The sequence below is a fragment of the Equus caballus genome, chromosome 7, assembly GCF_041296265.1.
Source record: "Equus caballus isolate H_3958 breed thoroughbred chromosome 7, TB-T2T, whole genome shotgun sequence".
Lineage (NCBI taxonomy): Eukaryota > Metazoa > Chordata > Mammalia > Perissodactyla > Equidae > Equus > Equus caballus.
This window is the reverse complement of record NC_091690.1, coordinates 66,327,408-66,353,275: the sequence shown is the minus strand read 5'-3', so window position 1 is coordinate 66,353,275 and position 25,868 is coordinate 66,327,408. Positions and strand designations below refer to the sequence as shown.

Sequence of the window (25,868 nt, the reverse complement as noted above, 5' to 3'; positions counted from 1 at the left end):
ATTTACTGCAGCTTTCTTTTGCTTAGAGTTAGCATGATATATTTTTCCCATTTTCTTTTACTTTTAACCTATTTGTATCTCTATATTTAATGTATGTTACTTATGGTTGATAGATGCTTTTTATCCAATCTGACAATCTCTTGACTTCTAATTGGGGTGTTTAGTCCATTTATATTTAATGAGGTTATTGATACAGTTAGCTTCAAATCTACCATCATGCTTTTTTTTTATATATAACTACTTATCCCATATAATCTTTGCAGCCTTTTTCCTCTTATTATGTCTTCTTTTGGATTAACTATGTTCTTTTGCTTTTTACTTTCTTTTTTTAGCTACACCTGGCTTATTATTTTGATAGTTGCTTTAGAGTTTATAGTATACATTTTTGACTAGTTAGTCTACCTTTAGATGCTATGATAACACTGTATGCATAGTATAAGAACCGTACGATAATATACTGCCATTTCTTCCCTCCTGGCCTTTTGCTATTATTGTCATACATTTGACTCCTATGTATGTTATAAAACTCATTACATTGTTAATACTTTTCTTTAAACAATTAATTACCTTTTAAATATATTTAAAAATAAGACACTTTTTAAAAAATATTTACCCATGTAGTTACCATTTCTGATGTTTTACATTTCTTTTTGTGGGTATGTGTGTGTTAATAATTTTTGATCTTTCAGTGCAAATACTGCACCCACAAGTTAAATATAAGAAACTTGTCTTTCCATGTCATGACTTAAAACAATTTTTAATGGATTTACTGAAATATAATTCTTGTATGATACAATTCCCCATTTAAAGTATATAATCAATGATGTTTAGTATATTCACAAAGTTGTGAAACCATCACTACAATCTAATTTTATGAACTTTTTATTACAAAAAAATAAAAATAAACTTTGTACCCATTATCAGTCACTCCCTATTTCCTCCCAATTCTCTTCCTACCCACTCCTGGGTAAACCTTAATCTACTTCCTTCTCTGTATATTTATCTATTCTGGATCTTTCATGTAAGTGGAATCATGACCATTATTGGTTTTTTATGGTCTGTTGTAGCTGGCTTATTTTACTTAGCATAATGTTTTCAAGTTTCCTCCATGTTGCAGCACATATCAATGCTTCATTCCTTTTTATTGTTGAATACTTTTCCATTGCATGAAAGTACCATATTTTGTTAACTTACTCATCAGTTGATGGAAATGTAAGTTGTTTCTACTCTTTGGCCGTTATGACTACTGCTATAATGAACATTTGTGTACAAAGTTTAGTATGAAGACATTTTGAAATTTCTTGGGTATATAACTAGGAGTGAAATTGCTAGGAGTCATATAATAATTCTATATTTAACATTTTTGAAGACCTGTCAAAGTGTTTTCCAAAGTGGCTATACCATTCTTAATCCCTACCAGCAACATATGAGAATTCCAATTTGTATGTATTCTCCCCAACACTTGTTATTATCCTTAATTTTTGTTATAGTCATCCTAGTGTGTGTGAAGTAACATCATATCATGTTTTTGATTTGCATTTCCTGTTGGGTAATGCACATTTTCCCATGTGCTTTTTGATCATTTGTACACTATCTTTAGAGAAATGTCTATCCATATCCTTTTCCCATTTTTTATTGGATTATTTATCTTTCTATTATTGAGCCGTGATCATCATTTATACATTCTGAATATGAATTCCTTATCAGGTATATGATTTTCAAATATTTTGTCTCATTCAGTGGGTTTTCTTTTCACTTAATTGACAATATTGTCTACAGCACAAAACTCCTTAACTTTGTGAAGTTTGATTTATCTATTTCTTCATTTGTCACTTATACTTTTGGTGTCATATCTAAGAAGACTTTGATTAGGAAACAATTTACACCAGCCACTGGTCTAAGCCCTGGGATACACCCATAATCAAAAAAGACATAGTGCCTGCTTTCACGTAGATTATGTTCAGTAGGAGTGCAGGCATTTATTCAAATGAACACACAAATACATAATTGCAAATTAGTTAGTGCTGTAAAGGAAAAGACAGAGCTATGAGGAAATGTAACAGGGGACCAAACATGGGTGTTTGTGTGTGTGTGTGTGTCTGTGCATATGTGTGCCTGTGTTTTGGGAGGAAGTCATCAAAGAAGTGTTTCCTGGTGAAACAATATTTTAATTGAGGACTGTAAGACCTAAAAGAAAAAATTACAATGGAGAAAATTTTCTATGCAGAAAGGACCTGAGCAGGCACGTCACCTAGAGGAACTGAAAATGAACAGCATTGAGTTGAGAAAGAGCAGGGGTGCATCAGACGAGGCTGCAGAAGTAAGCAGGAGTAATAGCATGCAGAGTCTTGTAAATCACATTAAGGACTTTAATATTTTCTCTAAAAGCAATAGGGAGTGATTTGAGGGTTAATCTCTTTGGCTGCAGAATGGAAACAGATTGTGGAGTGAATAAGTGGCAGAAAGAAGACTAGTTAGCAGGCAAGTGCAGTCATTCAGGAAAGAGATAATGGTGGCATGGAGTATGGTAATAGCGGTGGAGTTGAAGAAAAGTAAGGAAACTGTAGAGATCTTTACTTTCAAAGGAATAGAGGGGCCGGCCAGGTTGCATAGTGGTTAAGGTCGCGCACTCTGCTTTGGTGGCCCGAGTTCGCAGCTTCAGATCCTGGGCGCAGACCTAGCACTGCTTGTCAAGCCACGCTGTGGAAGCATCCCACACAAAATAGAGGAAGATTGGCACAGATGCTAGCTCAGTAACAGTCTTCCTCAAGCAAAAAGAGGAAGATTGGCCACAGATGTTAGCACAGGGCCAAGCTTCCTTGCAAAAAAAAAAAAAAGAAAGAATGAAACAGAGCTTGGCCTTAGATAGGATATTGGGATGTAGCACAAGTGATTGATTGCTATCTTTGTGTTAGAAAGAAGAAGGCATCCTCTGATTCTTGAGTCTTGAAGTTAGCTTATCTGGTTCCCAAACATTTACTCGTTCCTCAACAAGATTGTGTATCTGACCTTCTTGCTTTGTCTGCTTACAGATGTGACCTCATTAACTTCTGATTTCTGGTCTTTTCTCCTATATACAGACTCAATATTACCTTTCAGATACAATACTTGATACAGGTCCTCAAGTACTAATATTGCATCCTCTTCTCTGCTACTATGCATTCATCTCCTTAGATTATTTTTCCTCTGGCAGCCAATGATATAATCCGTACAACCAAGTTCTATCTTCTAGACTTTACCAAGTACTAGATTATGTGACTGACATTCTTCCAGGCAATACCCTAGAATGTGGAAGAGGCAAGGGGAATTTTCCTCCCTGACCTTTGAACACTGGTCTCAAGTAGAGATCATCAAGTCTTATAACTGGAATGTAATCTTAACAGCTCTGAAACTGCGACACCTCCACAATGGGAATATCCTCCAAGTTTCCAGCACCTCCTCATCCTCCATTTCTAGTCAAATCACCCACTCACCACACCCTCTACAGAACAAAATAAAATATTTAATGTCTCTTTCAGATATAAAAATTGATGAGCTTCTTTCTAATGTTGAAGCTTTAGGGAATGTGATATATAATTACCTTCTCCTAAAATTCCACATGCTACAGCTCCAAAGTTGGCAGTGCATATCCCTGTAATTACTTCTATAGGTAATTACATTTACATAATACTTATATGATTTTATTTACAGAATATCTAAGGTGATGATTCATTTTACAGAAACTTCTTAGATGTCCCAAACAGGACACACTAGATCTATATTTATTTCTTACATGAATGATAGGGAAAAAAATAAGTATATAAATATCTATTAGCTTGTCATAGTTAGGCAAGTATATAGAAATTTGGGAATTGATATTCACATAGACATAAATATAACGAAAAAGAATAGAAAAGCCATACCATGTCAGAGTGACAAATCATCGTTTCCATATAATATCAAGAGAGAGGTATGTTACATCCCAAGTATAAGCAACATGAAAGCACTCCATAATGATAATGAAAATCAAATGCATGGATTTTCCCCTAGAGTTGCATATTTTCCATCCCAGGTGTGTGTGTGTGCAAAACCCAGTGGGTTTCAATGCATAATGAGAAGATTTAAGGCTTTCGAGCCAACTATATCTGGGTTCAAATCTTAGCTGTGCAACTTTCAGCTGAATGATCTCAGATAAGTTATTTAGTCCCTCTGAATCTAATTTTCCCATCAAAGTTCAGATAATAATACATCCTTCAGAGTGCTGCTATAAGGATTAAATAAGATAACTAATAGAAATCAAAGAGTGCTTGGTATATGGCAGGTGATCAGCAAATGTTAGTTTCATTCTTCCTCTTAATTCTTTTCTTTACAGAAATTTATGTATCTTCATATCAGTTTTGCCCATTGGTAAATAAGCCATTTAGTTAAAATTATTTTATGTATGAAGCTAATTTCCAAAGAATTTGCTTAATACAGAGGTTTTCACACTTCAGTGAATATCAGAATCCCCCAGAGGGCTTGCTGTTCCATAAATTGCTGGGCTCCACCACCAGAGTGTTTGATTCACATGGTCTGGGTAAGCTCAAGAATTTGTATTGACAAAAAGTTATGCTAATGCTGCTGACTGGGAACCACAGTTTGAGAACTGCTGTTGTAATACATGTGCAACCACCAAAATGATATGATTGGTAAAAAAGAGGGAAGCCCACATTTTCCACAACCATATTTGCTATCCTAAACTTTGAATGGATTCTGCAGAGTCAGCATGATCCAGCAGATGGAAGTCAGCCTATCCAGACTTCTCTGTCTCTCAATGTGTTGACACTGGGCATGTCACTTCTCTATTCTTGGATTGAGTTTCTCCATCCTAAAGTTTAGAGGACTGGAGTAGGTCAGTGTTTTCTAAATTGTGTTCTCTAATCATTGCGGGGGTCTTCAGAGAAAATTTGGGGATGGTGTTGGTGGGAGAGTTGAACAAACAAGAATCTGAGCCTTTCCCATTCCCAAATAAATCAGCTCTCCTTGTATAACTTTTATATATAGTGTAGTTCCACATAAGAAACCAAACCAAATCAAACAAAACAAATCCAAACAAACAATCTAGTCTGAAAAAACTTTGGGCTAGGTGATATCCATGGTCACTTTTACCGTAGTGTTCTCAGATATTGAACTCCATATATGGAACATTCTATACTTCTAGTTTTCTGTGTTTGCAATGATAATCAATAGTGAAAAAGACCTGAGGCTCTGCAAATCTTCAAACTCCGAGCTATCTTTGGTGCACTTTTTTTTTTTTTTAAAGATTTTATTTTTTCCTTTTTCTCCCCAAAGCCCCCGGTACATAGTTGTATATGCTTCGTTGTGGGTTCTTCTAGTTGTGGTATGTGGGACGCTGCCTCAGTGTGGTTTGATGAGCAGTGCCATGTCCGCGCCCAGGATTCGAACCAACGAAACACTGGGCCGCCTGCAGCGGAGCGCGCGAACTTAACCACTCAGCCACGGGGCCAGCCCCTTTGGTGCACTTTTAGTGATAAGGTTTTGTTCAATTCCAACTAGTTAAAAATAGATAAGCCATTCTTATTCCTTGTGATGACTCTGTTAATCTATATCCATATCTACCACTCTGATTAATAATCTAAGCAATTTCATAATACAGTCAACATTTTTGAGCGCTTGCTCTGAGCTACCCAGTATACTAAGAGCTTGAAATGCATTACCTAGTTCAATCCTTGGAGACACCCTTTGGGGTAATATCATTGTTCCCACCTGCAAAGGAAGCAGCTGTAGCAAAAGGAGATTAAATTACTTGTTCCTGACTCACAGCCCGTGAAAGATGAGGCGAGATGTGATCCTAAGTCTACTTGTGCTGTATTTATGCTGTAAAAAGATTCAAATGGTCAGGTAGTTATCAAATGGGACAACCAAAATAGATCTGTTTGTCTGATGACAAAAAAAAATTAAAAGAAAGGACAAAGATATTCAGTCCCAATGTGAGAGGAGCTAGCCTTCACAGAGGCCTTTCCTCCAGGGCGTAGGAAGGAGAAGGGTTGAAATGGTTTGCCCAGAATCATGAAGGCAGTCATATGAACTTTGAAACACTCTTCCTTTATTGTTTGTTGTGTTTTCCAAATGTGAGTTTGGTCAAAAGCCTTTAGGTTAAATTAATGGCATTAAAACAAACAAAAGTATATGTCAAGTAAATGCCATGGTCAAAAGTAGTAAGAAATGTGTGTGTGGTTGGGGTGAGTATGCTATGAAATAGTGAAGGCATCAGGGAACACAGAAATCCCACTGTAGCACCACCTCTTTGACCAGAAAGACCAATAACCTCTTAATCACGGATATTGACTCCAAAGATGCTTCATTTTTAACCTTCTAATTGCATATGAATAAAGCTTAGTAAAGCAGATTAGACCCATGGCCCATAATCTAAAGAGATCTAGAGAGTGATTTTATACAAACCCTGAGCAGATCAGTAGTCAGAGGACTCATTCTAATCGAAAGATATGCATCCCTCTTTTTTTTTGAGGAAAATTAGCCCTGAGCTAACTGCTGCCAATCCTCTTCTTTTTGCTGAGGAAGACTGGCCCTGAGCTAACATCCATGCCCATCTTCCTCTACTTTATATATGGGACGCCCACCACAGCACAGCGCACCAAGCGGTGCCATGTCTGCACCCCGGATCCGAACCGTCAATTCCCAGGCCGCCGGGAGGTGGAACATGCAAACTTAACTGCTGCACCACCGGGCTGGCCCCCATCCCTATTCTTAATAACTGTCTAAGTAATCCAGACAATAAACAAGGGGCTACCCCAAATGAGACTGATGATTGAGACTGTTGTAGTCAGAAAGTCACATGCTATCACTCTTGATGTGATGGTAACTTACATCATACATTAGGATTTTAAGCTTGACTCTATTGTTCTTCCTCAGGACATTGGCTAACCAGGAACCCACCCCCAGTCTAGCCTGCTCATCTATATTCTGCAGCTTTGTGCATTACTTATTCTCAGCAAGTCTTTGTGAAGGTTGAAGAGAAGGGATTACTGCAAAATTTATTTAAATAAAAGGTATGAATTACCATACTGTTTTTATAAACAAACAAACAAATGGGAATCACCTTGGCCTCAATTCTTTCCTCAACTTTGAAATTAATGTCAATTCATTGACACATACATTATATTTTTAAGTTTTTCTCATGACCTAATAAATTGGAAATCTCAATGAAAAATACTAAATAGGGAATATACTTAGAAATAAGAGATAGGTATGACCAATATGAGAGAAATCAGTTAGCTGTTATAAAATCTTTGTATTTTGACAACTAAATGTCATAAACAATTGATTTTTATAGGATTTTCAGCCAACAAGCAGAGGAATATCTAATATCAACAAGAATGGTAGTATTCTAATAGATGATGATAATCCATTCACAGGCTTTTCTAATCCTGCTGTCAATATACTGAGGCACTGATGCACTTGGCATGAAATTCTGATTGTTTTGTTTTCCCTTCCCATGTTTCTCCCAGTCTCTTTGTCAAAATCACCATCCGTAAAAGCAAATGATATTTCATTTTCCCAACATACCACAGTTGTGTGTCTATTCTCCAGAGTGGACAGTGCAGCTATTTCCAGATATCATGTACTTTGCAGGTCACACATCTTTACAACTTTCACTAGTACCTGATTTCTACTTCACAAAAATTTGAATCCCACCATCTTGAAAAATACAATCAAAGACTGAGTATTCAGTTTAATTTGTGGTTTTAACCCCTACATTTTCACATTGAAGGGAAACATCTGTCCCACTAATCATTGTTACTTTCATTTCAACAGACAATGCAATCAAATACTGATTAGAATAAGATGCTGCGAGCTTCCAGAGCACATCAAACAGAAGAACAATGAACCCCCCGATTATACTAGAAGGACTGTGACTAAAGGCATTTAGACAGAATATGTGTTGATAGGGTAATTATTAGGTGGAGTAAATTGCAATGTAGAAGCTTTAACAAGTACTTGTATAAATAGTTTCTTTTCCACAAAAGAGATCTTGTAGTAGAGAAAAAATGGTCCCTTGCTTCTAGTAATTTCTAAAATCAATTGCCTCAAGTTCTATTGTAAGAACATTTTTAAAGTTTCACTCTGAAGTGCATTATATGTATTTAATTTTCACTGGGTTCTTTTTGGTCCTGGAAACCATACCTGATGCGGTGGTTTCTTCTTTACCCCGTGCAGTGAGAATCGATAGATTGATGCCGTGAGACAGCTATCTGGGGTGATCTAAAATGAAAAAGGCATTTTGAAATTAGGAGAAGAAACCTGCAAACTTCAATAATGATGGCCTCATAATAGGATGCTTTTCAGTCAATCAACAATATTTATAGTACATGCACTGTTTCCTGAGCCCAGTTTCATGTGGGCATCGAAGTGCAAAAGAGAGAGTGGAAAGAACCTAGTTTGATGCCTCTAAACATTTATGAAATGGATGGATGAGCAAATAAAAACGGAAAAAGTTAATCCTTTCTCTGGATAAGTTTATAAATTACTTGAGAAGGAAAAAATAACATGAAAAAGATCTATTAATCACAGTATATTAAATATATAAATCTGAATTATATGAAATTTCTACAAATTTTGGAACTGAAGATGAGACAAAAGTAAAATTTGAATACGATTAGAGACAAGGCTTCCCAGAAAATAGATTACTTCTGGAGAACCTACCAAAACCACCTAGATCACATACTCTAAACACTAATTCTAGAGAGCAGATGGTCCCTGGAAGAAAAGAGAAAGTTGATCACACACACACATACATGTACCCATACATATGTACACATATGTATATGTATTTATATCTAATTTAACATTAATGATTTGATATTGTGAGTGTGTTAGCTTAAGATATAAATCTCAGTTATTCTATCAAAAATCACATTCTATGGCATTCACTTGGCATTACATCAGAAAGACCATCCTCCAGACTCAACTCTAGGGCTTCCTTATGCATCTCTCCATCATCACTTGAGCCTTTGGTAATTAACCTGATGACTGTCCAAAAAGAATCTGCATTGGTGAAATCAGTGGCTTATTAATTAGCATGATGACTGTTAGAAGTAGGTTCTCACTGGTGAAATTGGAGGTATTTAGACATGAGGATTTGCTCACATACTTCAGTAAGTCTCTCCTCTCCTTTCAGAATCACAATATAAGAATTCAGTGAACAATTCTTAACTATAGCCTTAACTATATCCCTTAAACTATATCCTCCAGGACAGTGGCCACAGCTTGATCCTAAAGTGATCTGTGCTTAGCCTGCAGTGCAGGAGAATTTGTGATTGCCTGATGATGACTACAAGAGTTATCTCTGTTCACATCCAGCCCAAGTGAATTTTTCATACCAGGTGGTGGTCAGAACAACTAAAACTTCCACGTGACTTTATTGAGATTACAATATAGAATACATAAACTGTTCTTTGAATGATTGCTAATGAATGTATTTAATAAATTTCTGTGAGCATGGCAGAATCCGGTTTGACTTGTTTTTATTATAACTTGATATCAAAATTACAGACATAGCTGACCCTTATCTGAAACTTTTTCAGTAGCTCACATTATCTACTAGAAAATGAACCTAGGGATTGGGCATGACCTAATTGGCATAGCTCAGCTTGCATGAATGATCTGAGCATAGCTCTACTAATTTCCAAGTCCTCCCCACTGATTCCTTTTCTTGAGGGGGTTCTCCAAAGATTAATCATTTCAACCCAGAAGGAGTCATTGAACATATGCTCTTTGCTAGGCTCTGAATTTAGCACTGATTATACAGAGATATGCAAGTCAAAATCACTATTTTCTTGGAATTCACTATTTTCTTGGAATTCACAGTCTAGTAAGGGAGCCAGACAGTCCATAAGATAATTATGGTTGAGTATGATAAGAAGAGAGTGATACAGGCTAATAGCTAAGAGGAAAGCTACAGATAGATATATGACTGTGGATAAGTTACTAAATCCCCCTGAGTTTTATTTTCTTATATGTATGATAGGAGTAAAAATATTTAATGTATACACAAAGTTTAGCACAGCAGCTGGCGCATAGTGAGTGGTCATCAATGGTCATGGTTACTATTTTGTGAAGTGCATTGATATATATGTATTTATTTAATCATTCAATAAATATTTTTATTTTCATCACTTACTCTATGCCAAGCAGAGAGAAAGAGAGACACAGTCGCTGCCATTTTAAAGGTTTTGGAGATGTATATACACTGTGGATGCATAAAGGAAACGAAATTTCTGAGATCTTGTTGTGCTAGATGCATACTTTTAAGAAGCTTATTCAAGAAATCGTTTTGTGTGTGTGCTTGTGAGGAAGATTGGCCCTGAGCTAACATCTGTTACCAATCTTCTTTTTGCTCGAGGAAGATTGTCGCTGAGCAAACATCTATGCCAATCCTCCTCTACTTTGTATGTGGGATGCCACCACAGCATGGCTTGATGAATGTCATGTAGGTCTGTGCCTTGGATCCTAACCTGTGAACCCTGTTCTGTCAAAGTGGAGCATGTGAACTTAACCACTACACCACCCGGCCAGCCCCCAGGAAATCACTTTTATCTCTTAAAAATCTCCTATTCTAATACTGTTATTTCCACGGCAATTAGTATTGTTGGTGGACACCATTTACAGTAGTGTCAAACCCAGGTCTTCTAGTGCCATCACCTTATGTTGACCACTAGCTGTGGATAGGTACGAGACCATTCACCAAAGGTGATAGTCAAAGCAAAGATATGAGTGGACAATGGCTAAAGGAGATTGATAAAAATGTGAGCCAACGATATTAAGACTTTACGTTTTATTCTTCTTTATTATATTTGCAGTTAAGAAAATACCTGGTAAATAGTGAGTAATTATGCAAATCGAATTAAAAAGTGATAAGTGCCAATAAGTGAGATAATATTCAGATATCCATATCAAATACGTGTCCAAATAATTGAAGACACTTAGCGTCATTTTTCAATTATGTATGGTAACAATCTTTACATAAGTATTAGGATTATATTTAAAATTGGAAGAAACATCATTTTGCCCCTTGCTCTGATGTGCTTTGCTGTAGTTTTTCAAGGTTGATAAAGTTGTTCAAACATGAACTGATCTGCATAATAGGGAGAGAAGAATTTGGGGGTCCCAGGATATCTGAGAGCAGGGGAACAAGAAGAGGGATAGGGAAGGTAAGAGTGAAAAAAACGAAAGGAAAAATGAGTGAGATAGATGGGCATCCCCACAAACTTCCAAATTTTCAGTAAAATAGGCAAAACTTGCAACTAGTGTGGTGGATATATTTTGGGGAAATCAGGAACAGGAATTCATTTCAGATGGAACTGACACAGTGTGGAAAAATGTAAGCTCCCTGGAAATAAGCATACATCTTAAGGAGGGCTTTTAAATTTCATAGGCTGTGAAATCCAGAGAAGTGTTCAAGAAAATTTCGTAGGAGGTGAAAGACCTCATCTAACATAAAAAATACACTAACGTAATATTATTCATGCAATATAACATCTTAATATTAATCTCAGTGTGGTAGGCTGAATGACAATGCCCTCCCCCAAAGATGTCCACATCCTAAACTCTAGAAGCTGTGAATGTTCCCTTACATGGCAAAAGGGACTTTTATAGATGTGATTAATCAAAGATCATGAGATGGAGACATTATCCCAGGTTATCTGGGTGGACCCACATGTAACCAAAACGGTCCTTATAAGTGAAAGAGGCAGGAGGAACAAAGTCAGAGAGAGATGTGAAGATGCTATGCTGCTGGCTTTGAAGCTGAAGTAAGGACCATGAGCAAAGGATGCAGGTAGCCTCTAGAAATGGGAAAGGCAAGGGAATGGATTCCCCTTAAGCCTCTAGAAAAATGCAGCCCTGCTAACACTTTGATTCTAGCTCAGTAAGACCTCCCAAACTGCAAGATACTAAACGTGTGTTGTTGTAAGCCACTAAATTTGCCATAATCTGTTAGAGCCACAGTAAGAAACTAACACACTCTGATTAGTAAATCTTGATTAACTGGGAGTCAGATCCATAAGTTTTCAAGATGTGGCCAAACAGTAAGAAAACAATCAGATTGTTAAGGCATGGGATGGAAGGGAGAATGACAACCACTGAACTGTACAATTTAAAATGGTGAATTTTATGCTATATGAATTATATCTCAATAAAAATCAGTCAACAACCTGCTGAATAAAGATTATAGAATGATAACCAAGTTTTCTTTAACCTATTGTTTCACTATTTTAATGTAACACTAATATACTTTCCTATTTTTCTTAAAACATCATAATGATAATTACAATAGTAATGAAGATGATAATTTTGATGAAGACAACATCAAGGATGCTTATCGTCCAGCCTAATTGAGTCCCTTTAAGGGTCCGTGACTGTCCTAAAGAAACATAATAAATAAATAAAGGAAACATAACATCTACCATTCATTGACTTGATTCTGATCTACCAGCTTTGCCTCCCTAGCATTAATCCTTACTTCTCTTTTAACCATCTCCTTTTTTAGCGATTTCTACCCAACTTAACCTCAACCCAGGATTCTTTTCATCAACCATCATGAATACTGCTTTCACCTCTGTTCTAGAGTGACCCTCTAGTCTGCCTTCCAGGAGGGATCTAGTGCCTGGACTTTGTCTTTCTCCACACTGAGATTTGGCTGGCAAGTTCACCCCCAAATACAGAGAAAGACTTTGACAGTATCTTCTTCTGCATCATCATCATCAGACTACTGAACATGATTAGAGGAAATTAAAAAAAAGAAAATCAAGAAGGAAGGAGGTAGGTCAAGTCAGTGGAAGGAAGGGAGGTGTTTTTTACAGTGCAGCCTTGAAGAGAATAAGGAGCCTGATTCATATGATGGGGAGATGGCAGCTCAGATGTCGGGAGAGAGAGCTAATGGAGATGGTCCAGAAAATCCAGCTAGACTCTACCATATCCTGCAGCTAAGAGTACTGTTCTATATATTAGAGAAAATGGGAGGAAAATAAAACCTGGTTGAGCTCAGGAGTTTCTTGTTTAACAATAGTAAATGCAGTATATCAATAAATACTCCCCAAGCATCCGTTAAGAGGACGCATCACAATGAAACAGGAATGTTTGAGTATTCGTTAGGATCAGCTCTAAAGATTTTTATCAAGCTTACTCCTTAGATTCACTTTTAAGATGACAGAGCCAACAGAAAGCCTAGGCAGATATTTGAAATTGCATAAAGTATTGTATTTACTTTTAAGCTGACATTTAATGATTGCGATGGGCCAAGCATTGTGGTAATCACCTTCTATGTATCATATTATGTAATTATCATAACAAATCCACAAAGCTGGATTTTTATTTTATAAATGAGGAAACTAAAGATCAAAGAAATGAAATAACTTTGCCCATTGATAAACATTGATATCACAGTGAGCTTTCTGTCCGTCTTGTTATAAACTTGTGCTTTAAACTTCTTAGAGATATAACCTCTTTTTTAATACAAATAGTGTGTTGGATCTAATAAAACCATAATTGTGGGTTAAAAAAAATCTTTTGGGTATTTTTTTTCTTTCCTTTTTCTTTTTTTTAAGGCAGACTGTGAGAGTCACAAGGTGCAATATCTTGTAATATTTTTTACTGTATTTACTGTCTTGTCCTTTCATTTGAAGACATACGCCCTAGAGAAAATGGCTGAATTTTCCCACGGAAAGGGCTCTTGCATTCTTTCAGAATTTTTCTACTATTGCAATAAGGATTGTCCTAATTTCAAAGCACAACTGAGAGGACTAACAGCAAATCACTAATGAAAACTTTTATCAGGCACGCAGTAAGTTATCAAGACAAAATGCATTGCAAAGTGTCACTCTGGAAAAGAGAATTATCTGGAATTATACAAAGCCATGCTGAATATTTCAGCTTGACTGCAGACTAGGAAAGTGATGCAAGATATTAGGAAAGCACATCAGGTTCAGAGATCTATAATTAATTTTGTCAGCGGATGAGGCAGGACAGATTCCTATTTAAACTTGCATCTTGATGAAACTCTTCCCTCTTTGGTGTATCTGCACAGAGCAGACCGGGGACTCACGGGACCTAAACCCATTACCGTGGTTTCATAGTCAAGTTCATGCTCATTGCATGCCCTGCCTTGTGCTGGGTGGCATTAAATATTTAACTAACTGTGACCATGATGTTGTTGAGAAAGCAGCAGCTTTTAGTGCATTTTTTATACACACTGTTGAAGAAGAAATATAAAATGAAGAAGTCTGTGTCCAAGGCTGGAAGTAGAATAAATGGTCAGGGAACAACACAGTCTGTATTTAGTTCCTGTAATTGAATTACATTACGAAGCTTTCTGTGTAAATGAATGCATCATATTCTACAGTAGCTAGAGTGAAATGTGAAGAATCATAAGCAACGTCTATCGTTAAATTTTAATGTACAAGTACAACTTGGATAAGAAAGCATGCTTCTAACCCTTGAAACAAGCCTGGAGAAGGTAAATCATTTTGAAACCAGGGAGATGAATTACATTATCTTTTGGTAACATTTAAAACAGAGGAAACAATTGTAGATGGAGGAAAATGGAAATCTCTTTAGTAAACAAATGGGTGAATTGTGGAGTTTTAATTTGGTCAGACTTATTCTTTGTTACTTAATTTGCCTGTAGAAAAAAAAAGTGTTAAAGGAAAGAGAATGAAGGAATGAAGTTAATTTTTAGTTTTGCTCATATGCTTTCTATTTGTCATCGTTCTTATTTTAGAAGCTGGTTGTTAACCATAATATAGCAGCATGCCACTTTGGGCTGTAATACGACATACATTTTATACATTTATATAATTAACAGCACAATAAAATTTATGGAAAATGAGAAGCGTTTCTTTTATTAGAATGGCACAAATGACACAAAGAAGACCCGTTTATTTTCTGTCTCATTCTCAAACTCATAAATCCAAGAATTGGTAATCTGCATAGTGTCAGAGAAGTAGGGTATGATCTATTCTGCAACATATGTTAGAACAGTGCATAGTAAAACAGAAAAAAACATCTCCCATTAACAGGCCAAAATCTAGGATTTACTGGATCCAGTTAGAGTGATTCTTTACACCATTTCCATTTAATTTGACACCAAGCATTAATTTTCTTCATACTGTGCTATCTAATGCTATGTTATATACTTGTCTATTTGTTGATTATGTCTTCTCGCCTAGAACGAAAGTTTCATGATGGCCCAAATTTTTGTCTCTGTTTTTTATCCTTCTTCTACAGGGACTTTGAAGATTTCTTCACTTTGATGGTTGTGAGAAGCGGCCAAAACCATTCTGTGCCTACCATGCAAACAGACAGGAATTGCTTTTCTCGAGGTGCATCAGTCCAGGTCCACTATGAGTGTCTGACTCCATGTAGAGTAAAGGCACAAGTAAGCATTTATCATAATGGGTAGAGACATTTTCACAGAGTAGCCATATGCACAATTCGCTTTTTTCCCAAGCAAAATTACTCTGGGATCTGTTTCTTTCTCTACCAACATCTCTTTGCAATGTTCCATCTACTTGCTAACTTAAACCCCTGTCAACCAAATTTCTTCCAGTTCTCAGATGTGCAGTTCAGCCCTGCGCTGACCACACTGGAGTCACAGGCTGAGCTGATGCTGCAGGTTTCATGACACTGGCTCTATGGTGATGGGTGCTGGAGACTGTTACAGATTTTCACTGAGAAAAGACAAGGTGTGCACCATGGTGAGAATAATCTGCATTATTATTAGCACAGTTGTAACATGTATTTGCTATATTGTAATAATGACTCAATATTTTTCCATGTGATTATAGTCAGCCCTCCATATCCAGGGGTTTTGAATCCACTGATGCCGTACCCTCGAATACGGAGGGCCAACTATACTCATTGTACTACGCCATTTTTTATAAGGGACTTGGGCATCCTCAGGGTTCCTGGAACCAATCCGATGCGGATACTCAGGGACAACTGTACTGTTGTTTCTCAGAGTGACTTACTCAATCATTCCGTGAAACGCCCCTCCCCACTACCACTATCACTTTGTTTTTACTTATCAGAATTTGTACACCTTTCTCTGGCTTTTAGCAGCCTCTTTTCTTCCTGTGAGCTGCCACCCTGTAACTCTAAGCTTGGAAGTATCCTCTCGAGTGGAAAACATCTGAGGGATAACTGTGCATTTGTGCCAAATATCACACCTCATGTACACGGGATGCTAGTTTCTGTAATGCCTGGGGAGATCTGGATCTCGAGGCTACACAACTAAATTGTGACAGGGATTACATCTAAAGTGATAGGTGAACACAGGCACAATATGAGAAATGTAAGCTGATACATATGGATTATGATATGGAGATCAGGAGCACGAGCCAAGGTTTTCTGCTTTGATGATCACTAATTGTGCTCTTGTTTTGACTCTTTATGTCACTTTTGCACGTGACTAGTCTCTGAAAGCACGGGATCCTGATCAGTGACAATCAATCAATAAGCTATGATGAGCTTCTTTGATGAGGAAGGCATCCTGCTGGTCTCAGAGGCAGGCAGCAATGTGGGAGGAGCCACTACTTTTGAATTCCTCAAAAGTGTCAGATGCTGTGAGTTGCTTTTTGACATTCATTATTGAGACGAGCCTGAGAGGTAAGGATCACTATCCCAGGTTTATACATGTGGAAATTGAGGTTCAAGTTAAATCACAGAGCAACCAGGGAAGCCATCTGGAATTTGAACCCAGTTATGTCCAAGTTCAAAGTCCAGGCGGCTGAGGGATCAATAGTGCCACGAACAGTATAACTGAGGATCAGAGTCCACCCTTTTCTCTGTATTGAGATGTCCTAGGGGCGCTCTCAAAGAGCTGATGAAAGTGACAGATGCTCTTCCTGGAAAATAAAGATACTCAATTTTGCACATTCTTTTAGTGAATTCATTGACTCTGAAATTCATCCACAGACACCTGTGGAGGCCTCAGAATAAAGACAATCTACAGGGAAGAAACCCAGTCTTATTAACCTTTGCTTTCCCCTTGATGCATAGGACTCCTGCCAGGCACAGAACTGGTGACAAAGATTGTTGAAGAGAATAAGTGAATTAAAGAACGAATGAATAAAATAATTCCTTCTCCACTCTTCATTGCTAACTCAGATTATGCCTATGTGAATGCTCAGCTTTCTTATATATCACTGTATCTTGCGTTCTGATATTTACTGAACATCTAATAAATGTCAGGTCCTTATTCATCAGTCTGTAAGCATTACTTAATTTAATCCTCACCACGGTCTTCAATTATATAAATCTTATATTCAGGCAGTAGAAGAGTGCCTGACACAGAGTGGGCAAAATACAAGTGATAGGAACAATGCAATATATGTGTTCAGTATGCTAACATTTATTAAATGCTTGTTATGTTCCATGCACATATCCAAATGCTTTACATATATTATCTCAGCTTAATTCTTGCAACCCTATGAAGCAAGTATTCATAGTTATTTTCTTTTACTAAAGATACAACTGAAATTTAGAGCAAATAAAAGGTTTTGTCGAGGGTCAGAAAGCTATTAAGAAACAGCCAAGATTTGAAACTGGGGCTTTCTGACCTCAAATCTTGCTGAAAATGAGACACAGAGAGAAAGTAACTTGCCTGGAATCACACAGTTAGTAGTTGACAAAGCAGGGAGATTAAGCCCACTTTTCTTTCCAAGACACCATTTTAATTCTACATTCCATCATTTAACACCACAAAACTGGCAGGCATCACTTTCCTGTTAGCCCTGATGTATAATCTGTTGGCACTAACCAGCTATGGGGGTTGTAGGTCACTGGATAGCAAAGAAAAGATAGAGATGGACTAGCTCACAAAATTTGAGAGCTGCATTGATCTTATGATGCTCCCAACATTTTGGGAATAGGATGATCAAACATGTTACAAATGCTTAAACCTGACCTAAAGCTTATTTAGGCTAGAGAACTTCCCAGATATTTTCCATTCTCATCTCAGCTTTGTCCTACACTGACACTACAGCAACTGCATCCCGTGATAATCATTTAGAGTAATTATCAAAAGACCAAAATGTGGCTCTTGGCATTTTATTTTATGGGATTTGATTAATTATAACAGTATATATCAGAATGTTCAATTTTTAGCTACTTCTAGGCTCCTGAAATTTTGATATCTAATTATACCATCTTAGTCTATGTGTGCTTTCCCCATGAACCAGCATCCATACATCAAATATTAGGTTATATACATCCCACTTAACAAATAAAGGTAAATTAAGACATACAGTGTAAGGTATGGGTTACAATCACAGGTTTTACAGTCAGAAACACATGGATTTAAATCTTGTCTCCATTCATTGATAGTTGTGGGAACTTCAGAAAAATATCTATCTAATCTAAATCTCAGTTTTATCCTCAGTAAAACAGAGATAATAAGATACATGTCTCAGAGGGTTTTGGACATTAACATAAGATAATATAGATAAAGCACTTGGAATAGGCCCTGCATATAAAAAATGCTTAATAAATGTTAACTTTATTCAATATATACCTTGTATTTTCCTTAGATTTACACTTCCCTTACAAATTACTGTTCTCACTTCTCTCGGCCAATCCATCCACCCATCTAAACACTGGCTCCTTTAACTCTCACCACAACCCTGTGATAATCAGTTATTATCCCCATTTCATGAAAGAGGAAACCAAAGTTCAGAAAGGTTGAGTAACTTGCAAAAAATGACACAGCAAAATTTAACTTTCTTGAATTACATCTTTTCCTATCTTTGCCTATCTGTGGTCCTATAATTATACAGGGACAATAGACAATTCCAGTAAAAACAGAATATAAAATATACATAATGGCCTCCACCCTGACGCTATAAAAGCTAAAATAGCAGGCCTTCTCCACGGAATGTAAGCTCAAAAAGACACATCCACCCGTGGGAACAAAGAATAAAAGCTACTAGCATGGACACAGTATAAGCAAAAATCTGTTTCCCTTAAAATATGTATCCAGTGTTGTTCAACCCAATTATTGGTATGCAATCCCCTATTAAAAACCCTTCGGCATTAGGCCTTTAAATCTATTGTACTTCTTTATTCTTTAATGTTTAAAGCAACACTTTGAGATAAAACCAGTTATACAGAAAAGAGTTAGGAACTGGACAAATGCAAGTTGTATTAAACAGCTCTTTTTCCAAAAAAGAAAAAAAAGAATCTTTGACTCAGTGAAAAGCAAAACACATAAGACAAAGTAATATAATGGAAAGGTAAAGAAACTTCGTTCAAATCCTGGTGACCTTAGTCAATTCATTCACTTCTCAGAGACTCATTTTTTTGTCATCTGTAAAATGGAAATAAAAACAAAAAAAGAATTCTTGCTACGGTCATATTTTCATGATAAAAATGTGCCCAGTACACTATAAATGGCATAAGAGCCATGAAGAGATGGCTTTGTCCTCTAATTGAAAGGCTGCCGCAGAAGTATGCATTTTAGGTTATTACATGTCCTGTAAGTAGCAGGTAGAAAATAGATACTTGCTGATTGGTTTAATGAAGCACATTGGAAACACTTTGCAGTGTGTACGTAGATTTGGATCTTTAAAGCTCAGTCTATTATGTATGTGGCCGCTGCCTTGCAATGAATTCATCTTTCACCACCCTGCAGCCCCGGGTCCGATACGTTGTTCATTTAACTGTATTCAGCCAAATGCCTTCTCCTGTGTAAGGTTAGGAGGATGGACTCTTAACGGTCAATTTGTCTGGCTTGGCGACAGCTGGAACTTACAACGGAGATTCAATAAGCACTGCTATTTGAGCTTATTAACATTTATGAGAAAGTAACACAAATGAATTTTATGGAAAATTAGGGGAATTTGATCAGCATTATAAATCACATATTTTGTGATGTTTTTCCACTTTTGTGCAAATATGATTTAGAAGGCAGCTGTGATCTTTTACTATGCTACATATAAAAATCATTATTGACCACTACCTTTCCACATTTCTCAGATTATTAGCCTCAAGTTCTAATTGCAATTTTTGAAAAGTGGGACTGAAGTATAGAGAATAGAAAAAATAGCTTCATAAATTATGTTGCTGTTTACATTTCTACTGACAAGAGTAATCATTTGTTTAAATACAAAATCCTGTTCTTATTGGACTAGTTAGGGCTAAGAAACTCAACTCAAAACAGTTCTTTTTGATTCCACATTATCATGCCATCTGTCACTAAAGTATACAAATTATCTGCTTCACTCACTTCCTGTATTCAATGTCCTCCAGCTTCCCAAAGATGCAATCAAATGTTTCTAAAGTACTCATACTCCTCCTCCGTTACCACTGCGGCTGTCTTGGTGAAGGAATTCATCATCCGGACAGTTCTCCTAGGCTCCTACTTTCTCTCCCATCTGCTTTCTGCCTCTTTCCCTCCTGATCATCCATGAAACACATGACCAGTGATTAATAAATACTCACCCTAGTCATCTGCCTCTTGGACTAGTTGACATAATTCACCTTGGCCTTTCTGCAGCCCCTGGGTATAGGCTCGCACTAAGTCTCAAGGTCCTGCAGCTCGGCAGGTAACCATTGAGCCTGACGAAGCTCTAGCTTCTGAAGCTTCACCTCAAGTAAGGGGGCTACACCCCTCCTCCATCCTCCAGAAAGGTTATGAAATATCTACACTCTACCTTCCACATCACTGCCAGTTCTCTATCTGAAAATATCTGACTCCGTCACATAGCTCCATAACGACGCTTTTCCTCTGTGTAATGTAGCAGGTAACCATGTGGCAGCCAATATTTATTTTCATCTCCTATCACATGCATCACTCTAGTTTTGCACATGGTGTCCCCTCTCTATAGAAAGACCTCTCACCTGTCCCCTGCCTCGAAAACTCCTAGTCATCCTTCCAGGCCCACTTGAAAGGACACCTCCTCTCTGATCCTTCATTAAGGCAACTCACATGGTTCCTAACATGAGGAGTTGGCTGCTCCATCCTCAGTATTCATGTAGCAGTTTGATTTTAAGATTTCTCCCATCCAAAACTTCTCATGCTATATTTCAGTTGCGTATGCATATCCCTATCTATGACAAGGCTGCAAATTCCCTGAGGGGAGGCATCACACTATACTCACTTCTAGATCTCCAATGCATGCCATAGTGCTTGCCACATAAGTAGCACACAATGAAAAATCTTATTTGAATTCTTAAATCCCTATTTAAAAGATGTCTTTCAGCTGAAATGAAACAAATGGAAGAGAAAGTGAAGCTGGGAGTGATAGACCGCAAAGAGAGAAAATAGGACTTGTCCTGTCCTAACTTTATAATGGTAAGGTCTAAGATCTGAAACAAGACACTACTCGTGAGAGGAGCAAACTGTCATTTATTAAGCACTTACTGTATACCAGTTGGCATACTAGGCATTCTAATATTTAATCTATACAACCTTGTGAGTTATGTATAATTCCCATGGTATTGGTGAGCAAACTGATGTTGGGTGAGATGAAGCAGTGTGCATGTAACATCACAGCTGTTACTATTAGAGCTAAGATTTCAACCCAAGTATGTACATCTTGAGAGTTAAACTTTTTCCCCTTGAAATTCTCCTTTCAGAGACTCATACGTGATAGGAACTAGATGGGTGTTAATAATAAGAGTATTAATAATGAAAATGCCTAACACGTGCTGAGCACTTATGTGTCAGGTGTGGGCCTGAGCACTGAGGGAAATTAGACACACCTTCCCCTCAAAGGTTTTAAAATGTATTCGAATCAAATGGAATTCGACCTAAAGCTTAGTGTATCCGACCTTAAAGTAATTGTGGGGTTTATCAAACAAACAGAAAATGCTTAGCGTTGTTCAGCTTTGTTTTGCTTTCATGACTATATAAGGAGGGAAAAAGAGTCTCTTGATCAAAGAGAGTGGAGGCAAGAGGCTCTCTTCCATGCCAGGAGAGTGACTTCGATAATTACCAAAGGAGCTGGAGACATCCAGCTCCTTCCAATTAACTTCTGTTACCGAGTGCTGTTGACGGCTTGCCTGACAGCCGCACGCAGATGGGGGAGAGGAGGGCGCACAAGATTTCTTTGCATTTCATAGTTCACAGATTAAAGGCAGTGTCGAGAGCAAGTCAGAGTTGAGGAATTGATTTATTTGGCACTGAGTGTATGGGGAAGGGCCGCTTCTGAGTCATTACAAACAAGGCTGAGGCGCTTTCGTATTATGTTCTACCTCTTGGTACACAAATCAAACAATTTTTTCCTTTCAGATGCATTTCTCTGAGAGTCTCACTGCCAGAAAACGTGACAAGATCCAGCTTTCTTAAATCCCAGCACTTACAGCCTTTGTGGTAGCTGTTAGAACCACTCTGGCCCTGGCTCAAATGCTCGCTGGGAGCTGCTGATGGAGAGTGGGAACAAGTTGCTGCTAGACAGGTTAGAGAAGATTCGGGAGAAGCTGACCAAGCCCAAAGAGAAAGCAATCCAGACTGTCAGACCCAAAGAGACATCATAATAATACTTAATCATAATAATAGTTATGCATTAATAGCAACCACTCAAACAGCATCTACATGTATGTGTTAGGCCTTTTTTTGGGGGGAGATGTAAACACACATATATGTAAGTGTGTATATGTATACATGTGTATACACACACACAGTCTATATGTGTGTGTGTGTGTGTGTGTGTGTGTATGTGATAGACTGCAAATGTCATATACCTCTTCAACTCCTCAAAATTTCTCCCTGGATTAGCATCCATTGATGATTCTTTCTGATTCGGTCTTTACTAAAATAATGCAAAATATTAATTTTCCAACTGTGTACCTCCTCCACATTAAACAATAGGCTCTTGGCATTTTGCTATAAGTAAGAGCCCCTCCTTCTCCTCCACTGATTGATTGCTCTTTGGATATGGCAAATCAATTCCTACTTTTTCAAGGGTTTATTTTCTTTATTGTACTTAATTATTTTTGTGTTCAAATTGTTCCATATTTGTCCTGTGGAAGCCCTGTCACATTACTTTCCATGTTCTTGTGACACGTTCCCCATCACTTTTTGGAATACTCCCCGACTTTCTAGCTTAACAAGATGTCTCAGGCTCATGCTGTACCTACCCCGCCCAGTCATGGAATCGGTCACTTCTCTGAGGGTCTCTGGATGATAGTGAGCCATGGCATTAGATATCAACATCTGGGAACTGGGTATACTTATTGCTCTGGGGGTATCTTTGATTCTTGGTCCCTTCAGCTGACAGAGCTAGGAAACATATGCATGCATATAGAAACAAAAATATGCATACACAAACATGCAATGTACAGAGACAGGCATGCACACACACACATATATCAGAAATCATGAATTCACACTGATACCCCCAATTCCAAATCCCAAAGGACTTTTTGCTTATTTTTCACCTTATATCATTTCATATTTGTACTATATTTCCATCACAGTGAGCTCTTCCTTTAATATCAACACATGTATTCATTGGCTCAATCCTATAATATAACTAAAATAGTTTCAGAACTACTTTGCCCATACCACCACCAAACAAAATGGAAAAAACAAAAACCCAGACCTACAGGGCTGGCCCAGTGGCATAGTGGTTAAGTTCACATGCTCCACTTCAGCGCCCCAGGGTTTGTGGGTTCAGATCCCTAGCACAGACCTATGCACTTCTCATCAAGCCATGGTGTGGCAGCAGCCTACACACGAAAAATAGAGGAAGATGGGCACAGATGTTAGCTCAGCAACAATCTTCCTCAAGTGAAAGAGAAGACTGGCAGCAGATGTTAGCTCAGGCCCAAACTCCACCCCCCTCCACCCCCCGCCCCTGCAAGAAAAGAAAAGAAACCCAAACCTATTAAAAAGAGTTTGGTGTTCGTTGACATTTGTTCCTCCTACTCACACTGCCTGTGACTGACAGTACACAGACATATACTATGATACTATGAAAATGTGACCTTCGATTAATCCTTCCTTCCTTTCCCTTCAGTTTAGTTTTAATTCCCCCCCACTCTCATTAATTTTATTTTTTGAAAATGTAAACCATTAACATACTTTCAAAAATCAAAACTATACAAAAAGATACACTGAAAGGATTGTCATTTCCTCTTGTATCCCTTCTACACATTTTCTGCCCACCTTATCTCTCCTAGAATGAATTCCGATTGCTTTCTGTCTTATACTTCTTGTGTTTCTTTTTGCACTTAAAAAATATATATTTATACTTTATTTTCATTTCATTCTTATGCAAATTGTAGTGTGCCATATATGCTTTTATGCATCTTCTTTTTGTTCTTATGCTATCTCCTGAAAACCCCTCAATATAAATCCAGAGTGTTCCTCATTCTTTTGTATGGCTGCATAGTACTCAATTGTGTCTTATACCATAGTGTATTTAACAAATCCTCTAATTAGAGATTTGAATAGTTTTCAATATTTTATAAATATAAATAATGATGTAATAAATAAATTTTTGCATATGCAATTTTATATTCTTGGTGGTATAACGTTAGGGTAAATCCCTAGAAGTGAGTGTCCTGGGTTAAATGGTAAGTACATGTGTACAATACATAAAATAGGGTTGGACTATTTTGCATTCTCATCAGCAATGGATGGGAGTGCCCAGGTCCCCACAGCCTCACCCCCAGACTGCATTATCAAGTTTTGCCATTTTCGACAAGCTAGTGAGTGGTCAATTGTTCCCTGGTCTAGTATTACTTTTTGTTTTTCTTATCATGAGTGAAGTTGAACATCTTTTTATATATTTAAAGTCCACTTTTATTTCTCTATTTGTGAATTTTCTATTAATGGCCTTTGCCCAATTTTCTATGGGGCAAATTTTCTTTGCTTTTCGATTTTTAAAAGTTCTTTAAAAATTAGGGATATTAATCCTTTCTTTCTGCTATGCATTACAAGTTTTTCTTCCAACGGTTATTTTTCTTTTGAGTTTTTGCATTTCAAAATTTGTTTCTTATCCTTTTGTGGTCAAATTTATAAACTTTTAAAATTGCATATGGCTTTTTTCTCATAGTTAAAACTATTTTTCCTATACCTATTTTTATGGAAGAATTCAGCTATGTTTCCTTTTCCTCTAGCGCTTGTGTGTTTTTACAGCTAGAACTTCCTCCTTGCTCTGCATTATCTACAGCTCCAGTTTCCAAACAGTTCTCCAGAAACTTCCTGCACCCCAGAAGTGATTCTGAAGGACCAAAAATGACTAATTAAAAATATATTTCATCAGCGATGTGGCCCAGTAGTGTAGTGGTTAAGTTGACTTGCTCCACTTCGGCAGCCCGGGGTTTGCAGGTTTGGATCCCGAGTGTCGACCTACACACTGCTAATCAAACCATGCTGTGGTGGCATCCCATATACAAAGTAGAGGAAGACTGTCATGGACGTTAGCTCAGGGACCATCTTCCCCAAGCAAAAGGAGGAAGATTGGCAACAGATGGTAGCTCAGGGCCAATCTTCCTCCCAAAAATATTTTTTAAAATATAATATATTTAATTAAAAACAACACAGTTACTTAAACATATCAAATAAAAATTTTAACACACTGAAGATCTTTAATACATTAAAATTTGCTGCCAAGCAAAATTATTTTGATAAAGCTATCACAGTGTAGTTTCTCCTTCCATATTTGGACATATATTAACCCTTTGACAATATATTATTGATTAACAAGGTTGTAGTCCTTCACTGATTTCTTTTTAAATTCAGCCCTGGGCATGCCTGCTAAAAACAAAACAAAACATGCAAAGCCTCTATAAACCACTACATCAAATGTGCCACACTTAATTAAGACAATGCAAAGCTCAGGTACTTCTGCTTGGCGCATGCCCTT

General features: G+C 37.3%; 1 protein-coding gene across 4 annotated transcripts in view; it reads right to left on the bottom strand.

Annotated features, from left to right (window-relative positions):
- Nucleotides 1-25,868, bottom strand: part of TENM4 (teneurin transmembrane protein 4) — a 2,707,421-nt gene that overhangs the window by 2,048,351 nt on the left and 633,202 nt on the right. For all 4 annotated transcript variants that reach the window (XM_070274304.1, XM_070274303.1, XM_070274305.1 and 1 more), the window contains one exon: nucleotides 8,185-8,262. The gene's annotated coding sequence lies outside the window, so the exon portion shown is untranslated. The remainder of the gene's footprint in view (nucleotides 1-8,184; nucleotides 8,263-25,868) is intronic.